Below are 23,157 nucleotides of genomic sequence, written 5' to 3'. Positions count from 1 at the left end.
CCGCATCCACATCCCGGATATCCTCATCCCGCGTTGACTTTTTGTAGAGGTAAAATATCCACTAAGTCCTGAAATTTTCAAATTCATATGCCTCTGTTCATTAGCTCATAATTCATCACCCGTTGCTCCGTTTCGGGCGTGCAGCATATCAAAATGTTCGTCTCGACGAGTACATCATTTTCATTTGAGCTCATCTTGATGCCCGAAATGCTGTTGGAAGAGGGATATGTGAGTAATTGTTCAGATCTGTTTCATCAAATAGATATTTGTCATTTTTGCCATGATTAATGTGTGCATGCTATGACCCTGAGCTCTACATGTGTTTTGTTATATGCCATGCCATCTTTACGGAGATGCTTACCATGTATTTTTATGATATTTGTGGTGACTAGCACAAGCTTGCAAAGTAGCGTAATCGGTAATGCTGATTTCAGGGACTTAGAATTTCTCTAAGTCCTTGTCCTGATTTTGTTGGTATGCCATATGTTCATGTTGTTTCCTAGTGATCCGTGCCTCTTTTGAGGATGATCAGTAAGGATGATTTGTTAACATTGTGGTGCTCTTTCCATCCATGTCTTTGTTTGCATTTATGGAGCACCCTAGCTTGAGTCAATCGAGCTCTACTTTTGCTATATCGTGAATCCTGGCAGATTGTTGACATGTTTAGCGATTTTGCCGAGGATGTTGTTATTGATCCGTGCATGCTATGTTGTTGTTATTGCCATTTATAGCTTCTATGCCATGTATTCTTGATGGGTGTATGCTTAGTTTGTCATGCCATGCTCTGTAGTGAGTGCATCGAGCTCGTAAACATGCCTACTCGTTAACTGTTTTGCATGCTCTAGTTTTTCACCAAGTTTGAATCTGTTTATATTTTTGCCATGTTCACATGCTTGCAATTGTATTTTATGATCCCTTTTGGCTTAAGGTCACTAAGGGACTTTTGTTAAGTGCTTTGAGTAGCTTCATGCCATGCCTTGCCTTGCCATGTTAAGTTCCTGTAGCATGTAGTTTTCATGCTCTTAAGTGTGCTCCCTGATGATAAATTCCAGGCTTGTGTTAATTTCACTAAGTCTGAAACCTGTTACCGTTTGCACTTTTGCTATGCTTGTTTGAACCTGTTATTGAGTAAATTAGCTGTATCTCAGTGTTCATCTTTTGTCAAGCGCCATGAGTGGATCCCTGCCATGTATTTTGTTGTCATGTTTGAGTGTTGTAGCATATTTATCTTGTTGCATTTAGATGACTACTTGCTGATTATCCCAGACCGGTGCCATATTTGTGTTGCTTGCCATTTCCAAACCGTGCATCCGATTCCGGTGATCTTTATATCGATTTCAACCGAAATCATCTCACCTTTCCAGTGGAACTCTTGGTTTTCCAAGTTGAGGCCAGGTTCAATCATTCCTTGTCAAATCTTGCATATGCATCACATACCACATCCCGCATATCATATCATGTTCATGTGTTGGTTGTTTACTATGTTGTGTGCTTCTTTACGGTGTTGCTTCTTCGGGTTTGTTCCGTTAACGTCGCGTTTGTGAGGACCCGTTCGACTACGTCCGTTTGTCTTCTTCATGGACTCGTTCTTCTTCCCTGCGGGATCTCAGGCAAGATGACCATACCCTCGAAATCACTTCTATCTTTGCTTGCTAGTTGCTCGCTCTTTTGCTATGCCTATGTTGTGATACCTACCACTTGCTATATCATGCCTCCCATATTGTTAAGCCAAGCCTCTAACCCACCTTGTCCTAGCAAACCATTGTTTGGCTACATTACCGCTTTGCTCAGCCCCTCTTACAGCGTTTTTAGTTGCAGGTGAAGCTTGGAGCTTGTTCCATGTTTGGAACATGGATATTTTGTTGGGATATCACAATATCTGTTATTTAATTAATGCATCTATATACTTGGTAAAGGGTGGAAGGCTCGGCCTTATGCCTGGTGTTTTGTTCCACTCTTGCCGCCCTAGTTTCCGTCATATCGGTGTTATGTTCCCGGATTTTGCGTTCCTTACGCGGTTGGGTTATAATGGGAATCCCTTGACAGTTCGCCTTGAATAAAACTCCTCCAGCAAGGCCCAAGCTTGGTTTTACCATTCGCCACCTAGCCTTTTATTTTCCCTTGGGAGTCACGCTCTCGAGGGTCATCATTATTTTAACCCCCCCGGGCCAGTGCTCCTCTGAGTGTTGGTCCACCTTGTCAGCCGCCGGTGGCCACCAGGGGCAACTCTGGGCTGGCCTACCGGAAGTTTGGACAATCCAGTGTGCCCTGAGAACGAGATATGTGCAGCTCCTATCAGGATTTGTCGGCACATTCGGGTGGCTTTGCTGGTCTTGTTTTACCATTGTCGAAATGTCTTGTAACCGGGCTTCTGAGTCTGATCGGGTCTTCCCGATAGAAGGAATATCCTTCGTTGACCGTGAGAGCTTGTGATGGGCTAAGTTGGGACACCCCTGCAGGGATTTGAACTTTCGAAAGCCGTGCCCGTGGTTATGGGCAGATGGGAATTTGTTAATGTCCGGTTGTAGAAAACCTGAAGTTGACCTTAATTAAAATACATCAACCGCGTGTGTAACCGTGATGGTCTCTTTCCGGTGGAGTCCGGGAAGTGAACACGGTGTTGGAGTTATGCTTGACGTAGGTTGTTCTAGGATCACTTCTTGATCATAGTTTCTCGAACGTGCTTTGCCTTCTCTTCTCGCTCTCATTTGCGTATGTTAGCCACCAGATATGCTAGTCGCTTGCTGCAGCTCCACATCATACCTTTACCTCACCTTTAAGCTTAAATAGTCTTGATCGCGAGGGTGTAAGATTGATGAGTCCCCGTGACTCACAGATACTTCCTAAACTAGCTTGCAGGTGCCGATGTTACCGAGCAGATGACGCAACCAAGCTCAAGGAGGAACTCGATGAAGATCTTGTCCTTTGTGTTATTTTCGTTCTAGTTGATCAGTAGTGGAGCCCAGTTGGGGTCGATCGGGGATCTGTGTAGCATTTGGGGTAGTCTTCTTTTATTTTGGTTCCGTAGCCGAACCTTGATTGTATGTGGTTGTTGTAATGTTATATCCATGTATTTGTGTGAAGTGGCGAGTGTAAGCCAACTATGTATCCTTTCCCCTTTTATTTATATTACATGGGTTGTTTGCGAAGATTGCCTCACTTGTGACATTGCTTTCAATGAGGTTATGCCTCTAAGTCGTGCTTCGACACGTGGGAGATATAGCCGCATCTAGGGCGTTAGAAGTTGGTAATCAGAGCCTTCCCCGACTTTAGGAGCCCCCTGCTTGATCGAATCGCTGGCATTATTGAGTCTAGAAATGTTTTGAGTCATTTAGGATTATATATATCGGAGAGTTAGGAATTCTTTTTACTCCTCAGTCCCTTCGTCGCTCTGGTGACGCATTCTGACGTAGACTTTTGACTCTTCTCTTCTCAAATTTCACTAAAAAAATTTAGGATCACGCGGGTATCTTGGAATCGTTCCGATCGATTTGTGACGAGAACATTGTTCTTGGTTCCTCCTGTCATTTAGGGCTTATGGCAGTGTCCCGGGGAGTTGAGCTCCGAGGTGTTGTCGTCACAATTTTATCGTTGCAGTTCTGGAATACCTGAGATAGTTTCGTCGACATCGAAAATCTCTTTTATGCAGTTGTTGGTGAGATAACCTCGACGCCACCCATTATTGGGGCGGGAGTTCGGGAGTATTGCCATAACTCGTATAACAGATGCTTTTCGAAGGTTGAGGTAGACGATTTCCGAAGGTTTCTTGGTTATGTGTTGAAGGATGGATACAACTGGATGTAGGATTTTCTAGATTTGGGTGAGATATTATGCTTCCCCTGTATCCCCAACACCTGATTGCATAACCGGAAAATTTCGGGAGTTTATAAGTGGGAATTCAAGTAGCTCCTAGGATATCTTTCCGACAGATGTATGATATGAAATTGGGGTTTGACGTCTAGTGGTCCGCCTATTCACGGTTGGTTTTACAGTGGTCTCGTTGTGTCTTCATGAGTCCTTGGCTATGCCGACTCGGGGACGCTTCGTATGTCATGTGCACTGCCTTGTACATGATGGTGTTGTACGACCGAGCCCGTGTAGGCCCCACCACGAAAACTTCGGACGAAATCTCTATCATATGTTTGTTCTGGCTTATTTTGCAAGCCAATCCTTCATTTTGTTTTGAGTTGTGGTATTCGAGTTGCTTCGAAGTCAAATGTTGATTCCATACCTTTTCCAAGCGGTGTTCTCATATTTCTATGGCAATACAAATCCTTCTTGATCATCGAGATTGTCATCTAAATTCCTTCTCTACCGGCGTGTTTCTCTTCAAGTGGATCCGATCACTTCAACATTTGCAAGATCAATTATCAGTTCTTCTCAACGGTGTTTGCTTCATCCGTTCCAAGTTGCCTTTGTTTTTCCCGCCCACCCACCGTTTTTCCTCAAGGACTTGGATTTCTTAATCAAGCATCCTTTTATTCTTGTGAAGTCTCTTCATTCTTTTCTTTCAATGTTCTACCCGGTGGTTCACATGAAGATGCTCTTCTAGTTCGTCATTCCTCACTCATTTTCCTTCTCCGGTGGATTCAATTCAAACTTCGGTTTTGAGCATTGTCTTTTCTTTTGTCCAATGCTTTTCTTATGCCGGTGTACCTCATTATCATTCCACTTCTCGCTATCCATTTGTTCCGGAGTGCTCAAGATATCTCGAAGATTCGTGTTTCCACTCTGCAGCCGTTCAAAATCTTTCGAGGATGTTATCTCATTCAAGCCATTTAATTCAACCGGCGCAATCTATCTTTTAAATCATTCAACGGTGTTTCTCTTGAGTGGGCCCTAACCCACAGGTTTTTTCCCAGGATCTTACCTGACTCTTCTTATTTGTCCGGAGCTATCCTCAAATTCTTTTCGAAGTTTTGACGTAAGAATGAATTTTCATCAGTCAGGTGTTTTTTCTCCAAGATCTTTCAAATTTTTTTCATCATTGGCTCTACCTTTTCTATTATTCATTCCGGAGTGTCTATTCCCGTCGTAATTCTCAAATTTTGAAGACAGAAGAAAATTTTCCCTCCAAATCATATCTGTTCTCTCAAGATTCATGGTGCTAGCTTGTTGCCATCCTCTCATAATTATTTTCGATTGTGAGAATCCTTTTCGCCCATCAGGAGATATTCAAGGGTATTGTCAGTTCGATTATCCGGAGCCCATCATTTCAGAAGACTTGTTCATTCTCAGCTTTCAGCTCTCGTTCCCCAAATCTCACTGGTGCACCACTCAAGTATTCTCTTATCAGCTCGTGATCTCTTCGTTCTCATGTATCTAAATTCTCTCAAGCATCTTCATTCATTTGCTTAATTCTTCCTGGTGTTTCTTTATCTTCCCTTCAGTCATTTCAATTCTTACGGTGGTTCGTTCAAGAGTTCCTCTTCCTTCATTTATCATATCAATTCATTCGTTGTTTCCTAATCCTTCCGGTGGTTCGTTGAAGACCTTCTCAAGTTTATGTTATATCTATCTTAATCTTTTCTACGATAATAAGTAATATGTCAAATCTGTTCATTGTCATCAATTTAATTGATGAAGGATAAGCATAATGTAATTCTTATTCTTGTTTCATCCAAGAGATTAATTCCTTATTCTGGAGGCTTATCAAATTCTCAGTTTCATTTGTTTCATCTTTTCTTTCCCGGAGTTCCAAGCTCTAATTATCACGGAGATCCATCTAAATCATTGCAAGGATTCACCTTGTGTTTTCAATTTCTCTTTCTTTTCATTCCTTTGTTTACCAGAGTTCTTCATGGAGGCTCCACATGGTGATTCATCAAGGATTTAATTCCTTCTCGAAGTTTTCATCGAGATTCATTTCTAGGGAGCTCAAGCATTCTTCATCTTGCAATCCAGAGTGCAATTTCTTTCTACCGTATCTTTGGAGGTGGTATTATGTCATTCTTGATAATTTGAGTTCATGTTTCATGATTCACATGTTATTAAGAATGAGGTATTTTAAATCCATCAATCTCGTCATTGGAGTTACCTTGGGTTATATTTTACCTAAAGCTTTCCCTAAGGATTGTTGCTATTATGGTGTTTATAATTGACCCAAGATCTTCATTTGTCCTTCCGGTGAATAGTTTCTCATCTCCTTGTCATATAAACCCAATCAAATCTTTTCTGTGAGTGGCAAGTTGTCACCTCATAATGTTGAGATGCCTTCTATAAGCCCACTTCAAGTTTGTCCTTCCGTTGTTGGTGTTCCAACAACTCCATTTGACCCTTCTCCTAAGGATGCCTTTTCAAGCTCTTTTGTGGCAGAAGTTGGCATTTTCTTCTCCTTTCTCCTATTTCAATTACCTATCTTCTATTCTTTCTTCGTCCGGAGGCATTGCGATGTTGTTCTTTTCACTCCTCATCTCGGTTTGTCAAGATCATGTTCAATTTCTTCCATTTACAGTCGAAGTGTTGTCCAAATTATATCAGTCTTATTCCTCCTCTATCTTGTTTAACCGGAGTGTTGTGACCTTTTGCTCAAGTCCTTCTCTTCCTATCAAATCTTGCATCTCTTTTCAATTGGAGTGCTGCCCGAAGTTGTTCTTCCTTGTTCCTCTTTTCTAACAGAGTGTTTTCAACTTCATTCATCTTCGTTGTATTCTTTTCTCGAAATGGCTTAACCTTTGCAAGGTTCTTGGTTTCACTCGTTGGTCATAGAAGCAACTTAGTTTTACCTCTTCTCTTTCTCCTCCGTTTTTCCCTCCGGTGCCATTCTAGATCTCGGGACGAGATCCTCTCGTAGTGGTGGAGTGTTGTAACGCCCCAAGACCGATGTGCCAGGTGTCCTCTAGTTATTTGCTGTTGTTGTGTTGTCTTTGCTTACGTGTCATGCATCTCTTATCATGTCATCATGTGCATTTCATTTGCATACATGTTCGTCTCATGCATCCGAGCATTTTCCCCGTTGTCCGTTTTGCAATCCGGCGCACATATGTCACCCGGTGTCCCTTTCTACCTCTTTTCGTGTGCGAGTGTTAAACGTTTTCGGATTGGACCGAGACTTGTCATGCGGCTTTGGTTTACTACCGGTAGACCGCCTGTCAAGTTTCGTGCCATTTGGACTTCGTTTGATACTCCAACGGTTAACCGAGGGACCGAAAAGGCCCCGTGTGTGTTGCAGCCCAACACCGCTCCAAAGTGGCCCAAAACCCACCTAAGCCTCCTCCAACATCTCGGTCGTTCGATCACGATCGCGTGGCCGAAAACCGCACCTCATTTGGACACTCCTAGCTCCCTCTACCTATAAATATGTGTGCCTCTCGGATTTTTCCGCGCAGATGAAACCCTAACCTCCTCCTCCGCGCGCCGCCGGACATTTCATCCCGCGCCGGACAATGTCCATCCCGCCCGGCCACCTCACCTCGCCCAATGAGGGCGTGCCACCTCAGCGCCGCCGCTCTCGCGTCCAACCGCGGCGTGCCACTTGGAACCGCCCTGTCCTCCCCGCGCCTCCCAGCCGCGTGGCCCGCCCAGGCCCGGGGCGAGCCCGCGGGGCCCATCCACCGCCGCCCCGAGCGCCCGAGCCCTCCGCCGCCCAGCGCCGGCCGTCCGCGCCCGCCGGCCGCCGTCTCCGCCCTGCTGCACCACCGCGCCGCCATCTCCACCACTGCATCCGCCGACCCACGCCACCGCACTTGCTCGCCACCGCCGCCATGCATCCGCGGCTCCACGCGCCGCCCGCCTCCTCATGGGGCCGCACAACTCGCCGGGCCCGGCCACGCCGGCGTCTCCCTCGCCTGGCCGGGGCGCGCCGCCGCCCGTCGGCTGCCACCGCCGCCTCGGTTTCACCGCCACCTAGCATCACCGCCGCTGTGCGCCGCCTCGACTTCCGCGCTGCGCCACCGGAGCCGTCCACGCCTCCCCGCTCCTCTCCGGTTATCTCCTTCCACTCCGGCCTTCGTCCTCGTCGTCTCCGGCGAGATCCGCCGTCCTCGTCATCCGCGTCAACCGGGACCAGATCCACCACACCCTCCATCCAAACGCCGCGTCCACATCCCGGATATCCTCATCCCGCGTTGACTTTTCGCGGAGGTAAAATATCCACTAAGTCCTGAAATTTTCAGATTCATATGCCTCTGTTCATCAGCTCATAATTCATCACCCGTTGCTCCATTTTGGGCGTGCAGCATATCAAAATGTTCGTCTCGACGAGTACATCATTTCATCTCACTGCATCATTTTCATTGGAGATCATCTTGATGCCCGAAATGCTGTTGGAAGAGGACTATGTGTGTAATTTCTCACATGTGTTTCATCAAATAGATATTTGTCATTTTTGCCATGATTAATGTGTGCATGCTATGTTTTGTTATATGCCATGCCATCTTTACAGAGGTTCTTACCATGTATTTTTATGATATTTGTGGTGACTAGCACAAGCTTGCAAAGTAGCGTAATCGGTAATGCTGATTTCAGGGACTTAGAATTTCTCTAAGTCCTTGTCCTGATTTTGTCCGTATGCCATATATTCATGTTGTTTCCTAGTGATCCGTGCCTCTTTTGAGGATGATCAGTAAGGATGATTTGTTAACATTGTGGTGCTCTTTCCATCCATGTTTTTGTTTGCATTTATGGAGCACCCTAGCTTGAGTCAATCGAGCTCTACTTTTGCTATATCGTGAATCCTGGCAGATTGTTGACATGTTTAACGATTTTGCCAAGGATGTTGCTATTGATCCGTGCATGTATGTTGTTGTTCTTGCCATGTATAGCTTCTATGCCATGTATTCTTGATGGGTGTATGCTTAGTTTGTCATGCCATGCTCTGTAGTGAGTGCATCGAGCTCGTAAACATGCCTACTCGTTAACTGTTTTGCATGCTCCAGTTTTTCACTAAGTCTGAATCTGTTTATGTTTTTGCCATTTTCGCATGCTTGCAATTGTATTTTATGATCCCTTTTGGCTCAAGGTCACTAAGGGACTTTTGTTAAGTGCTTTGAGTAGCTTCATGCCATTCCTTGCCTTGCCATGTTAAGTTCCTGTAGCATGTAGTTTTCATGCTCTTAAGTGTGCTTCCTGATGATAAATTCCAGGCATGTGTTAATTTCACTAAGTCTGAAACCTGTTATCATTTGCACTTTTGCCATGCTTGTTTGAACCTGTTATTGAGTAAATTAGTCGTAGCTCAGTGTTCATCTTTTGTCAAGCACCATGAGTGGATCTCTGCCATGTATTTTGTTGTCATGTTTGAGTGCTGTAGCATATTTATCTTGTTGCATTTAGATGACTACTTGCTGATTATCGCAGACCGGTGCCATATTTGTGTTGCTTGCCATTTCCAATCCGTGCATCCGATTCTGGTGATCTTTATATCGATTTCAACCGAAATCATCTCACCTTTCCAGTGGCACTCTTGGTTTTCAGTTGAGGCCAGGTTCAATCATTCCTTGTCAAATCTTGCATATGCATCACATACCGCATCCCGCATATCATATCATGTTCACGTGTTGGTTGTTTACTATGTTGTGTGCTTCTTTCCGGTGTTGCTTCTTCGGGTTGGTTCCGTTAACGTCGCGTTTGTGAGGACCCGTTCGACTACGTCCGTTTGTCTTCTTCGTGGACTCGTTCTTCTTCCTTGCGGGATCTCAGGCAAGATGACCATACCCTCGAAATCACTTCTATCTTTGCTTGCTAGTTGCTCGCTCTTTTGCTATGCCTATGCTGCGATACCTACCACTTGCTATATCATACCTCCCATATTGTTAAGCCAAGCCTCTAACCCACCTTGTCCTAGCAAACCGTTGTTTGGCTATGTTACCGCTTTGCTCAGCCCCTCTTATAGCGTTGTTAGTTGCAGGTGAAGCTTGGAGCTTGTTCCATGTTTGGAACATGGATATTTTGTTGGGATATCACAATATCTCTTATTTAATTAATGCATCTATATACTTGGTAAAGGGTGGAAGGCTCGGCCTTATGCCTGGTGTTTTGTTCCACTCTTGCCGCCCTAGTTTCCATCATATCGATGTTATGTTCCCGGATTTTGCGTTCCTTACACGGTTGGGTTATAATGGGAACCCCTTGACAGTTCGCCTTGAATAAAACTCCTCCAGCAAGACCCAACCTTGGTTTCACCATTCGCCACCTAGCCTTTTCTTTTCCCTTGGGAGTCGCGCTCTCGAGGGTCATCATTATTTTAACCCCCCCGGGCCAGTGCTCCTCTGAGTGTTGGTCCACCTTGTCAGCCGCCAGTGGCCACCAGGGGCAACTCTGGGCTGGCCTACCGGAAGTTTGGACAATCTGGTGTGCCCTGAGAACGAGATATGTGCAGCTCCTATCAGGATTTGTTGGCATATTCGGGTGGCTTTGCTGGTCTTGTTTTACCATTGTCGAAATGTCTTGTAACCGGGATTCCGAGTATGATCGGGTCTTCCCGATAGAAGGAATATCCTTCGTTGACCGTGAGAGCTTGTGATGGGCTAAGTTGGGACACCCCTGCAGGGATTTGAACTTTCGAAAGCCAGGCCCGCGGTTATGGGCAGATGGAAATTTGGTAATGTCCGGTTGTAGAAAACCTGAAGTTGACCTTAATTAAAATACATCAACCGCGTGTGTAACCATGATGGTCTCTTTCCGGTGGAGTCCGAGAAGTGAACATGATGTTGGAGTTATGCTTGACGTAGGTTGTCCTAGGATCACTTCTTGATCATAGTTTCTGGAACGTGCTTTGCCTTCTCTTCTCGCTCTCATTTGCGTATGTTAGCCACCAGATATGCTAGTCGCTTTCTACAGCTCCACATCATACCTTTACCTCACCTTTAAGCTTAAATAGTCTTGATCGCGAGGGTGTAAGATTGATGAGTCCCCGTGACTCACAGATACTTCCTAAACCAGCTTGCAGGTGTCGATGTTACCGAGCAGATGACACAACCAAGCTCAAGGAGGAGCTCGATGAAGATCTTGTCCTTTGTGTTGTTTTCGTTCTAGTTGATCACTAGTGGAGCCCAGTTGGGGTCGATCGGGGATCTGTGTAGCATTTGGGGTAGTCTTCTTTTATTTTGGTTCCATAGCCGGACCTTGATTGTATGTGGTTGTTGTAATGTTATATCCATGTATTTGTGTGAAGTGGCAAGTGTAAGCCAACTATGTATCCTTTCCCCTTTTATTTATATTACATGGGTTGTTTGCGAAGATTACCTCACTTGCGACATTGCTTTCAATGCGGTTATGCCTCTAAGTTGTGCTTCGACACGTGGGAGATATAGCCGCATCTAGGGCGTTACAATGGCCCTCTCTGACAGAGCTCCGGAACAGGCCCCAAGATGGGATCTCGTGGATACAGAAAGTTGCGGCGGTGGAATTAGGTTTTTGGCTCATGTTCTGATCGTTTGGGGGTACGTGGGTATATATAGGAGGAAGGAGTACGTCGGTGGAGCACCGAGGGGCCCATGAGGCAGGGGGCGCGCCCTGTAGGGGGGGGGCTACCCTCGTGACCACCTCTGGTACTTCTTGGAGTAGGGTCCAAGTCTCCTGGGTCTTATCCGAGAAGAAAATCACGTTCCAAAAAGGATTTTTCTGTTTATACTCCGTTTGATATTTTGTTTCTTCGAAACACTGAAATAGGCAAAAAACAGCAATTCTGGGTTGGGCCTCCGGTTAATAGGTTAGTCCCAAAAATAATATAAAAGTGGAAAATAAAGCCCAATATAGTCCAAAATAGTAGATAATATAGCATGGAGCAATCAAAAATTATAGATATGTTGGAGACGTATCAGGCATCCCCAAGCTTAATTCCTGCTCATCCTCGAGTAGGTAAATGATAAAAAGAGAATTTTTGATGCGGAGTGCTACTTGGCATAATTTCAATGCAAAATTTCTTAATTGTGGTATGGATATTCAGATTGGAAAGATTCAAGACAAAATTTCATATTGACATAAAGAATAATAACACTTCAAGCATACTAATAAAGTAATTATGTCTTCTCAAAATAACATGGCCAAAGAAAGTTATCCCTACAAAATCATATAGTCTGGCTATGCTCTATCTTCACCACACAAAGTATTTAAATCATGCACAACCCCGATGACAAGCCAAGCAATTGTTTCATACTCTAACTTTTTCAAAACTTTTTCAATCTTCACGCAATACATGAGCGTGAGCCATGGACATAGCACTATGTGGAATAGAAGGGTGGTTGTGGAGAAGACAAAAAGAGGGGAAGATAGTCTCACATCAACTAGGCGTATCAACGGGCTATGGAGATGCCCATCAATAGATATCAATGTGAGTGAGTAGGGATTGCCATGCAACGGATGCACTAGAGCTATAAGTATATGAAAGCTCATCAAAAGAAACTAAGTGGGTGTGCATTCAACTCGCTTGCTCACGAAGACCTAGGGCAATTTGAGGAAGCCCATCATTGGAATATACAAGCCAAGTCTATAATGAAAAATTCCCACTAGTATATGAAAGTGACATAACGAGAGACTCTCTATCATGAAGATCATGGTGCTACTTTGAAGCACAAGTGTGGTAAAAGGATAGTAACATTGTCCCTTCTCTCTTTTTCTCTCATTTTTTATTTTATTTGTGCCTTTTCTCTTTTTTTTATGGCCTCTATTTTTTCTTTTCGTCCGGAGTCTCTTCCCGACTTTTGGGGGAATCATAGTCTCCATCATCCTTTCCTCACTTGGTACAATGCTCTAGAAAATGATGATCATCACACTTTTATTTTTCTTACAAGTCAACAATTACAACTCGATACTTAGAACAAATATGACTCTATATGAATGCCTCCGGCGGTGTACCGGGATATGCAATGAATCAAGAGTGACATGTATGAAAAAATTATGAATGGTGGCTTTGCCACAAATATGATGTCAACTACATGATCATGCTAGCTATATGACAATGATGGAGCATGTCATAATAAACGAAACGGTGGAAAGTTGCATGGCAATATATCTCGGAATGGCTATGGAAATGCCATGATAGGTAGGTATGGTGGCTGTTTTGAGGAAGGTGTATGGTGGGTGTATGATACTGGCGAAAGGTGCGCGGTATTAGAGAGGCTAGCAATGGTGGAAGGATGGGAAAAAGTGCATATAATTCATGGACTCAACATTAGTCATAAAGAACTCATATACTTATTGCAAAAATCTAGAAGTTATCAAAGCAAAGTATTACGTGCATGCTCCTAGGGGGATAGATTGGTAGGAAAATACCATCGCTCGTCCCCGACCACCACTCATAAGGAATACAATCAATAAATAAATTATGCTCTGACTTCATCACATAACGGTTCACCATACGTGCATGCTACGGGAATCACAAACTTTAACACAAGTATTCTTTAAATTCACAACTACTAAACTAGCATAACTCTAATATTATCACCTCCATATCTCAAAATAATTATCATGATTCAATCTTCTCTTAGTATTCAACACACTCAAAAGAAAATTTCACATATCTTGAACACCAAGCATATTTATATTAAGCAAATTACCATGCTATTAAGACTCTAAAAATAATTTAAGTGAAGCATGAGAGATCAATAGTTTCTTTAAAACAAACCACCACCGTGCTCTGAAAGATCTAAGTGAAGCACATAGAGCAAAATTATAACGCTCAAAAGATATAAGTGAAGCACGTAGAGCAAAACTACATAGCTCAAAAGATATAAGTGAAGCACATAGAGTATTCTATCAAATTTTAATTCATAGATGACTCTCTAAAAAGGTTTGTACAGCAAGGATGATTGTGGCACACTAACAAACAAAGACACAAATAATACAAGATGCTCCAAGCAAAACACATATCATGTTGGTGAATAAAAATATAGCTCCAAGTAAATTACCGATGGAAGTGGACGAAAGAGGGGATGCCTTATGGTGCATCCCCAAGCTTTGACTTTTTGGTGTCCTTGGATTATCTTGGGGGTGCCATGGGAATCCCCAAGCTTAGGCTCTTGCCACTCTTTGTTCCATAATCCATCAAAAGAACTCACCCAAAACTTGAAAACTTCACAACACAAAACTCAATAGAAATCTCGTGAGCTCCGTTAGAGAAAGAAAACATAAAACCACTTCAAGGTACTGTAATGAACTCATTATTTATTTATTTTGGTGTTAAACCTACTGTATTCCAACTTCTCTGTGGATTATAAACTATTTTACTAACCATAGATTCATCAAAATAAGCAAACAACACACGAAAAACAGAATCTGTCAAAAACAGAACAGTCTGTAGTAATCTGTAGCTAGCCCAAGATCTAGAACCCCAAAAATTCTAAAATAAATTTCTGGAAGTGAGGAATTTATCTATTAATCTTCTGCAAAAATAATTAACTAAATATCACTCTTTAAATAAAAATGACAGCAGTTCTCGTGAGCGCTAAAGTTTCTGTTTTTTACAGCAAGTTCAACAAGACTTTCCCCAAGTCTTCCCAACGGTTCTACTTGGCACAAACACTAATTAAGCACAAAAAACACAACAAAAACAGAGGCTAGATAATTTATTTATTACTAAACAGGAGCAAAAAGCAAGGAATATAAATAAAATTGGGTTGCCTCCCAACAAGCGCTATCGTTTAACGCCCCTAGCTAGGCATAAAAGCGAGGATAGATCTAGGTAGTGCCGTAGTAATAAGATAGATCGGTAAAACTCATTTCATATTCTCTACGTTCGGCAGAAAGTTTCCTTTGAGGCAAGCAAAATTAATCAAAAGGGCTAAATTTAATAGGACAAAAGTCCCCAAGATTAATTTTGGGAGGTATAGGTTCCTCTTTCGGCCCTTTGTATTGCACAACCAATTCATCATTATAAGCATTCTTTTGACAGAACTTTGTGAGCCTAAACTCAAGAGAGCATCCTAGCTCATTATTTCGAATAGCCAAATCATCATTAAGTTCAGAGATTCTATCAATTAAAATATTCATTGACACCTTTTTTCTAAGGTTTTCATTGAAAGCAACATAGTCAAGATATTGAAAGCGCATAATTTCTTCTTGATCAAAGAGGATAGATTCTATGGGAGGACGGCCAGCGTCCACCCTATAGTGCGCAAAAATTTCTTTGGCTTCTTTTATTATAAATCTGAATTCATGAGCCAAAAAGATAGTAGCGGCACGCTTAACAGAAGAATGCTCGATATTAGAAAATTCTAGGAAAATTCTTTGTATAGATGGGTGCATATGCATAAATTGTCTTTCAAGTTCAACGATAAGCATGGCAATAGCGTCCGCAAGACTACTAGTTCTATGGAGAATAGAACCGCCCATAGAGGGCAAAGCACCGGCACAAGTAAAGAAATCTTGGATAACTCCTTTTCCAATAATATTACCACTACCGATTCAAAATCTTTTAGTATGGTAGGTAGGGGGTTCTTCAGCAGGAGCATCAGAATTTTCCATAATATTGTTATCGCCCATGAGGGAGTCCTGGATTAGGGGGTATTCGGATAGTCAGACTATAGCTTCAGCCGGACTCCTGGACTATGAAGATACAAGATTGAAGACTTTGTCCCGTGTCCGGAAGGGACTTTCCTTGGCATGGAAGGCAAGCTTGGCGATACGGATATTCAGATCTCCTACCATTGTAACCTACTTTGTGTAACCCTAACCCTATCGGCTGTCTATATAAACCGGAGGGTTTTAGTCCGTAGGACAACATAGACAACAACAATCATACCATAGGCTAGCTTCTAGGGTTTAGCCTCTCTAATCTCGTGGTAGATCTACTCTTGTACTACCCATATCATCAATATTAATCAAGCAGGACGTAGGGTTTTACCTCCATCGAGAGGGCCCGAACCTGGGTAAAACTTCGTGTCCCTTGTCTCCTGTTACCATCCGGCCTAGACGCACAGTTCGGGACCCCCTACCCGAGATCCGCCGGTTTTGACACCGACATTGGTGCTTTCATTGAGAGTTCCTCTGTGTCATCGCTGTCAGGCTCGATGGCTCCTACGATCATCAATAGCGATGCAGTCCAGGGTGAGACCTTCCTCCTCAGACAGATCTTCGTCTTCGGCGGCTTCGCACTACGGGCCAATTCACTTGGCCGTCTGGAGCAAATCGAAAGCTACGCCCCTGGCCGTCAGGTCAGATTTGGAAGTTTAAACTACACGGCTGACGTCCGCGGGGACTTGATCTTCGATGGATTCGAGCCATTGCCGAGCGCGCCGCACTATCCCGACGAGCATGATCTAGATCTGTCGCCGAACAGTGCCCTGAAGGCCGCACCCGCATCAGCTTCGACCCTTAATTCGGAGCCAACTGCGCCGATCGAGGATGGGCGGTTGGACGCCACCTCGGGGGCTGCGATCCCAATGGCGATTGAGCCGAACACCAGCCCCGCACTCCGCAAGACTCGTGACTCCGAGGAGCCGGACTCCGACCCCCCCACGCCCCTGCCAATCGAATCTGATTGGGTGCCGATCATGGAGTTTACTGCTGCGGACATCTTTCAGCACTCGCCTTTCGGCGATATTCTGAAGACACTGGAGTCTCTCTCTTTATGAGGAGAGCCCTGGCCGGACTACGGTCGGCAAGGTTGGGATTCGGACGATGCAGAAATTCAAAGCCCACCCACCACCCACTTGGTAGCCACTGTCGACGATTTAACCGACATGCTCGACTTTGACTCCGACGACATTGACGGTATGGACACCGATGAAGGAGACGATGAAGAACCAGCGCCTATTGAGCCCTGGAACGCCACCTCGTCATACGACATATACATGGTGGACGCACCAAAAGATGACGACGAAGAGCGGAAGGACGCACCGAAGGATTGTTCCCTCGAAAAGCAGTCAAAGCGGCGACGCAAGCGCCGCCCCGAATCCCGCCTCGACAGAAATAGCGATCAAACAGACCCAGCGCTGGAGCAGGGCGAACCGCTGCCGGACAACGGCAATCCGGATAATCAAACTAAACAAACAAATCCTACCAAGGATAATGGTCCGGACAACATAACGTCGGACAGGCACCCAGAACAGCAGAATGCCCGTAAAAGGCTCGTTGCCACCGCGAGGATCCTTAAAAAGTAGAAGCGAAGGCTCAAGGACGCGCAAAACACACTCCAATTCAGATGGAGCAAAATACTCAATACAGCAGCAATGTACGGCGACGATCGCCCCTCAAAGAGCTACCCAAAGCGGAAGCTGCTACCTGAATTCGATGAGGAGGTCTCCGACCCCCCACAACCAAATATCAAAGCAGCCACCTGGTCGGATAGACGACCCCTCTATCAACACAGAACGACATACAACGCCGTTCACAATACAACACGCGACCCATGCGAGGGCTCGCACCCAAAGGATGGCGCAACAAGATCCATCTATGGACCACGCAAGCGCGCCCCAACATACAATGTAACACAACAAACATCCGAACAACGCGGCACACCCAGCTACAGGGGTGCCGCACACCCCCTGTGTTTCACCGATGAGGTGTTGGACCATGAATTTCCAGAGGGATTCAAGCCCGTAAACATAGAGGCATACGGCGGAACAACAGACCCTGGGGTCTGGATTGAGGACTACATCCTTCATATCCATATGGCTCGAGGAGATGATCTCCACGCCATCAAGTACTTACCCCTCAAGCTCAAAGGGCCAGCTCGTCACTGGCTCAAAGGCCTCCCCGAAAGCTCCATTGGAAGTTGGGAAGAGCTCAAAGACGCCTTTCGGGCAAATTTTCAAGGGACTTATGTCCAACCTCTGGATTCGGACGATCTGAGTCATATAACTCAACAGCCCGGAGAGTCAGCCCGAAAGCTTTGGAATAGGTTTCTTACTAAAAAGAACCAGATTGTCGACTGTCCGGACGCCGAAGCCTTAGCGGCTTTCAAGCATAGCGTCCGTGACGAATGGCTTGCCAGACACCTCGGCCAAAATAAGCCGAGAACGATGGCCACATTAACAAACCTCATGACCCGCTTTTGCGCGGGTAAGGACAGCTGGCTAGCCAGATGCAGCACCAGCGATCCCAGTACATCTGAAGTTAAAGATGGAAACGGGAAATCACGGCGCAACAGCAATAACAAACGCCGGAATAAAGAAGACAGCATGAAGGGCACGACAGTAAAGGAGGGATTCAAAGTCTCTCGGCCAGGTCAAAAGCCGCCCCCTAAAGGCACCAGGGATGAACTGCCCAGCCTCAACAAAATTCTGGACCAAGTATGTCAGATCCATAGTACCCCTGGCAAACCTGCTAATCATACCCACAGAGAATGTTGGGTCTTCAAGCAGTCCGGCAAGCTCAACACCGTACACAAGGGGGAGGATACACCAAGTGAAGACGAGGACGAACCTCCCAAGCAAGACACGGGGGAACAAAAGAAATTTCCACCCGAAGTCAAAACAGTAAACGTGTTACACATGATCAAGGGAAAAAACAATGCGGCACTCCCAGAAAAATATACCCAAGTGCCTATCACCGTGAAGTCCTGCCACTGGTCATCTCAACCGATCACTTTCAACCATCGTGATTACTCAGCAAGTATCCGACACGCAGGATGGGCTGCCCTGGTGTTAGACCGAGTAATTGGCGGATATCACTTCACACGAGTCTTGATGGATGGCGGCAGCAGCCTAAACCTAATATATCAGGATACAATCCGTGGGATGGGGTTAGACCCAACACAAATTCGCCATAGCAACACTACCTTTAAAGGAGTAACGCCAGGCCCAGGGGCTCATTGCACGGGCTCCCTCCTACTACAAGTTATATTCGGCTCCCCCGATAACTTCCATCGCGAGCATTTAACTTTCCACATCGCTCCGTTTCAAAATGGCTATCAAACACTGCTCGGACACGAAGCTTTCGCTCGCTTTAATGCAATACCACACTACGCCTCCCTCACACTCAAGATGCCCGGTCCACGAGGCATCATTTCAGTGCACGGAAATATCAAGCGATCTCTGCGCGCCAAAGAGAGTGAGGCTGCCTTGACAGCCGCACACTAAAGGCTGTAGGATCTAGAAGTAGATGTGTCTAGAGGGGGGTGATTAGACACTTAGTGCTAAAGTTGCAATTTTTAAGCTTTTTCGGTTTAAGTGGAGTTTAGGCACAATTTCAACACACTCAATACATATCAAGCAAGCATGCAAAGAGTATATGAGCAGCGGAATGTAAAGCATGCAACTTGCAAGAATGTAAAGAGAAGGGTTTGGAGAATTCAAACGCAATTGAAGACACGGATGTTTTTCCCGTGGTTCGGATAGGTGGTGCTATCCTACATCCACGTTGATGGAGACTTCAACCCACGAAGGGTAACAGTTGCGCGAGTCCACACAGGGCTCCACCCAAGGGTAACGGTTGCGCGAGTCCACACAGGGCTCCACCCACGAAGGGTCCACGAAGAAGCAACCACCCACAAAGGGTCCACGAAGAAGCAACCTTGTCTATCCCACCATGGCCATCGCCCACACAGGACTTGCCTCACTAGCGGTAGATCTTCATGAAGTACGCGATCTCCTTGCCCTTACACACTCCTTGGTTCAACTCCACAATCTTGTCGGAGGCTCCCAAGTGACACCTAGCCAATCTAGGAGACACCACTCTCCAAGAAGTAACAAATGGTGTGTAGGTAATGAACTCCTTGCTCTTGTGCTTCAAATGATAGTCTCCCCAACACTCAACTCTCTCTCATAGGATTTGGATTTGGTGGAAAGAAGGTTTGAGTGGAAAGCAACTTGGGAAGGCTAGAGATCAAGATTCATATGGTAGGAATGGAATATCTTGGTCTCAACACATGAGTAGGTGGTTCTCTCTCAGAACATATGAGTTGGAATGGTGTGTGTGTTCTGATAGCTCTCTCATCGAATGAGAAGGAGGTGGAGGGGTATATATAGCCTCCACACAAAATCCAACCGTTACACAGTTTTCCAATCTCGTTGGGACCGAATCAATAAGCTCGGTCGGACCGAAAATGTAAACCTAGTGACCGTTAGTGATTTCGGTGGGACCGACTGGATCAACTCAGTGGGACCGATGTGCTAGGGTTAGGGTAAATCCAAAACTCGGTTTGACCGATTACTCAAACTCGGTGGGCGATTTGGGTAATAAGTGAAACTAAGATTTGGTCAAGCAAACTCGGTGGGACCGGTTGCATATCTCGGTGGGACCGAGAATATTGCAATGGGTAACAGAGAGTTTGCAAGCCCATCTCGGTGAGACCGAGATCCCATCGGTGAGACCGAACTGATTAGGGTTTGGCAGTGGCTAATGACAAGTGAAACTCGGTGGCGCCGGATAGGAAGAATCGGTAGGACCGAGTTTGGCTTAGGGTTTAGGTCATATGTGGATATGGGAAAATAGTTGAGGATTTTGGAGCATATCATTAAGCACATGAAGCAAGAGGCTCATTAAGAAACACCTCATCCCTCCTTAATAGTATTGGCTTTTCCTAAAGACTCAATATGATCTTGGATCACTAAAATATAAAATGAAGAGTCTTGAGCTTGAAGCTTTAGCCAATCCTTTGTCCTTAGCATCTTGAAGGAGTTCCCATAACCTTTAGTCCATGCCACTCCATTGTTGAACTTATCTGAAACATGCTAGATCGAAATGTTAGTCCAACAAGAGATATGTTGTCATCAATTATCAAAACCACCTAGGGAGCACTTGTGCTTTCAAAGGCGCCTGGACCAGCGAAAGCATCCAATAGGTCATCAAGACCTCAGACACAACTAATCAAGTCCGCGCCACTACTTATACCGAATAAACGGTCACACCCCTATTTTTCAATACAAGGGGCTCAACGCATGCAGACAAGTGGCAATTTCTTCTCATCTTGAATTACACATGGTTTCTTTAGAAAACTATCTTTTTGCACGACAACCTTTTCACCTAAATTCCTCTCTTTTACAGACGATCATCGTGCTACACCCGTCCAGGATACGGCACAACGGAGACACAGGCGCAGACGTGCAGTAGGGACCCGCTCCAAGGATTATTTTTAGATTAAGACCCTGCGTAAACCTTTTTTACTGTCTCTTGTTGATATATATCCACCGTTGAGAAGGATGCTGACGTCTTGGCATGTGGCCATGCCAGAACAATGCACGTACCTGGACATAAGGGGATTCATACAAAGGCCATTATTTAGGCCCGGTTTATACCAGAAGGACCGAATACCTTAGGGAGTGTTCGGCGTCGCGAGTTTGGCCCTATATGCATCAGCTCTGAATCATTGTCTTTTGTCAAATGTTGGGTTTGCCCGGCTCCTGTGTTTTGGTCGCCGCAGCCTTCTCAAGGTCCGATGCCTTCGCCTAGTTTTCCTTTTCGAGAACCCGGCAACGGTCGGCGGCGGTTTTTAATTCTATAGCAATTTTGGCCATCTTATCTCGGCTCTCTCCATGCGCGGCCTTCTCGGCTCGCAACTCTTCGGCCGCCTTCAAAGCAGCCGCATTACCCAACCTCGCTTGTTCCTTGGCTCGGGCAAGTTCTGCCTGCAAGGCTTCAATAGTGGCAGCTCCATCTGCAGTCACAACATGTTAAAGATACTGGCATCATGCTGCTCTTCCTATGTGGCGTTTACCAGATAATGATGCTTACCATGTGCCACGTCAAGCCTTTTGTTAACAAGCTCGATATCGGCGTCTGCCGCATCCAACTACCGTTTTAAATGGGCAAACTCGCCAGTCCGGCCAGCCACCGGAGTTTCCGTCACCTGCACATAAAGGCAGTATGGTTATTACCTGGGAATACGATCCTCTGTTCGTCATCGTTTCCGACGACAATCAGAGTCTCAGGGGCTACTATCTACACAGGGTACACCTAGCATGCGCAGGACTATCATACATTATTTTACATACCTCAAAGCTTGTCAGTAGACTCATAAAAGCTTCATGCAATCCGCTTTCGGCGGACGCGATTCTCTCCACCACCGTATCCATCAGCATACGGTGTTCATCTGATATGGCCGCTCGCCCCACCAACTCCCTAAGAACATCCGATCGCACACTAGACGGTGCTGGACTCTTTTGTCTGCTCTCTTCGGGAGCCGGACACTGGGAGCTTCGGGGGTCGATGGGATTATCTTCTGGCCTCACCAGATTCGGAGAGGTCCTCCGTGACGACTGAGGGAGTCCTGGATTAGGGGGTGTTCGGGTAGCCGGACTATACCTTCAGCCGGACTCCTGGACTATGAAGATACAAGATTGAAGACTTCGTCCCATGTCTGGATGGGACTTTCCTTGGTGTGGAAGGCAAGCTTGGCGATGCGATATTCAAGATCTCCTACCATTGTAACTGACTCTGTGTAACCCTAACCCTATTCGGTGTCTATATAAACCGGAGGGTTGTAGTCCGTAGGACAGAATCAACTCCATACACAACAATCATACCATAGGCTACCTTCTAGGGTTTAGCCTCCTTGATCTCGTGGTAGATCTACTCTTGTACTACCCATATCATCAATATTAATCAAGCAGGAGTAGGGTATTACCTCCATAGAGAGGGCCCGAAACTGGGTAAAACAAAGTGTCCCCTATCTCCTGTTACCATCTCTATTACACGAGCGCCAAAGGCATTATCTCCAGCATCCTGACCAGCACGGGATTCGGCCTGGTTTCAGGCAGGGGAGCCGGACACCTGATCAGCTTTGCCTTCGCTATCCACTCCTGTTTAAAAGGACGGCTCTTTTAGGGGCAAGTTTATGACAATTATACGGATAGAAGGTCCGGGCACAAGGTTGCTTACTTGAGTATCCGGGCGATTGTGGCTTAGACCTGCGTCCTCGGTTAAATCCGGACACATCTCTTGTGATCCGAAGAACAGTCTATACATCTCCGCGGGCGTTGCGCCCATGAAGTTCTGGAGATCTCGCGGTCCCTCTGGATTAAACTCACACAGGCGAAGGGGGCGGCGTTTCCCGGGCAGTATTCGACGAATCAGCATGACCTGCGTCACCTTGACCAGGTTGAGGTCTCCTTCTAAGAGATCCCTAATGCGTCCCTGCAACAGGGGCACGTCTTTGGATAACCCCCAATCTAATCCTTTGTTGACCCATGACGCTAGCCGTGGTGGGGGACCCGAGCGAAAGGCAGGAGGCGCCGCCCACTTGGCGCTCTTGGGAGCGGTGATATAGAACCATTCTTGTTGCCACAAGCCGAGCTCCTCTTGAAAGAAGCCCTCGGGCCATGGAGCATCAGCATTCTT

The sequence above is a fragment of the Triticum aestivum genome, chromosome 5A (genome assembly GCF_018294505.1).
Source record: "Triticum aestivum cultivar Chinese Spring chromosome 5A, IWGSC CS RefSeq v2.1, whole genome shotgun sequence".
Classification (NCBI taxonomy): domain Eukaryota; kingdom Viridiplantae; phylum Streptophyta; class Magnoliopsida; order Poales; family Poaceae; genus Triticum; species Triticum aestivum.
The sequence above is the reverse complement of the archived record's forward strand: the minus strand, read 5'-3'. Positions refer to the sequence as shown.